This window comes from Nannospalax galili, unplaced genomic scaffold (genome assembly GCF_000622305.1).
Source record: "Nannospalax galili isolate Female #2095 unplaced genomic scaffold, S.galili_v1.0 scaffold870, whole genome shotgun sequence".
In the NCBI taxonomy this organism is placed as follows: domain Eukaryota; kingdom Metazoa; phylum Chordata; class Mammalia; order Rodentia; family Spalacidae; genus Nannospalax; species Nannospalax galili.
Genome location: NW_008329130.1, coordinates 1190779 through 1192778, shown reverse-complemented (window position 1 = coordinate 1192778; position 2000 = coordinate 1190779).

The window sequence follows — 2000 nt, the reverse complement described above, 5'->3', positions numbered from 1 at the left end:
CTCCTGCTGATCTGAGGAAATGGGTCTGGGGGCAACCAAATCCCGGACGAGCCCCCAAATGTAGGACCCCCCCCCAGACTGGGGTACCCAATGTCCACGGGAGGCCGCACCCCAATAACTCAGTCCTCAGACCAGGAGATGCAACAAGCAAGAGGATTTAATTGTTTGCGCAGACGGGCTCCTGCCTCACTCGGAGGGAGACAGAGAACAGCAACCCCGAGCTCAGCTTACAGGTGACTTTAAAGGCAAAAACCACAAACCACAACTGGCAGCAGTGGGAGGGGGCCAGCAGCAGTAGGAGGGGGGAAGTTTCGGATGATGTCCGGCTTGTGTACGGAGCATGAAAAGGCCAGCTCTTTCTCAGCAGTTAGAATTTTACATCTTCCTTCCTTGTACAGTTTCCCAGAATATTCTTCTTTGGTCTGGGGGATTTGGTTTGAATCCACTTTAACCTGGGGGGCTTTAGTTTGATTCCATCACTTTTTAGATAAGAACAATAGTGGCTTGTCTTTCTTGGCTTGCAGATAGGCACTGCAGTGTTGAACTAGGCCAAGATCTGAAGTCTCATATCAGAGTGGCATTTTTATTATCAAGGTGAAAAATTACTCATATCAACTTTTAAGTCTAATATCTGAGAAGTACAATTTCTCCGACTTTAAAAGAAATATACTGATCATTTTATTCTGTGGTTATACTTTCCTTTTGGGTGTTTAAGACCATAGAGTTGACCCAAATTAACCAAGATTTTTTTCTTTTTCTGAAGATCTGATCCTTGGAGCTCATTCAGGCTTTGGGGAGAGCCCCTGGCTCCTTTGGCTTTCCTTTTACCAATTCAGTCTAGGTGAGTGTTGGGGATCTCTGTTGTGTAAAGTAGAAGTTTCTTCATGTCTGGATAGCTCACGAGCTCAGAACCATATGCAGAGACTCCTTTCACAGCAGGGTGTCTCCCCGGCATTTTTCTGACTCCTTTGTGAAGTAGCAGCCACAGGAATGTAGCCTCCAGCTCTGTAACTATTAGGCTTTCCTGTGTGATTTTCAAGCAGTTTGGCAGCCTGGCGGGAACCCATTTCCACACGCAAATGAGGCATCCCCAAAGTACCTATCAGCTAAAGCCTTTTACCACCACCTCCGCAGTATAAGTTTCTATTCCCCTCAGTAATTGAAGGAGCTGGATCACTCTGGGACACTGAGGCTTGGAGCCACGCAGAGCCATTGAATAAAGAGCTGTAACACTGAGTCTGACTGAGCTGAGTCTTGTCTCACTGCCTACGATCCAGCCTTCCCGGGAAGAGCTGTCTTTCCGTCACCGACTCACGGATCCCAGCTTTAGCCGCCCTCACACTCTCCCGCGTGATCCAGCGGCCGGTGGATTTCGCATCTTGAGAAAAGTGCACAGGTAAAATTAGGGTGGGACTCAGCTGGGCAAAGCCAGCCACAGAAGACGCAGGGAAGCAGCACAGGAGCAGATACCCACACACCCCACACCTTGCACCCAGCGCGCCCCATATCTGGTGCCACAACGTGGGAACCTCTGAACCTCGTGCCAGCTAGGAGCTGGTACCCTCAGAAATGCAGGATTCGTGAGTACCTCTCCCACCAGGAGAGAAGCAAAAATCTCTTCTAAATTTCCTCCTTTTGTTTCCGGTCTGAAGTCTTAGCGTGGGACCGCTAGGGACAGAGAGACAACTGACGCTTCCTGGCCAGGGCTACTCCCTGGTGTTAGCCGAAGGTTTCTTTGACCCCCTAACGGACCCCGACTCCCTGTACAGGTGTAGACAAAAGACCTCTATCTTTATATCTTTCTAATATCAAAACCTGGTGACACAACGGCCAGTTAAAAGTCACAAGGACGGCCGCCAGTTCCTCAAATTTGCGGGCAAGGCCTGTGCTGGGAACCAAACAAAATCACCTGAAATTTTAATTTCAGGAATGTTCCTTTGGGAACCATCACTTCACCCAACTTTTCTATCTGAACACTGTTAGAAAAATCTCCAAAGTTT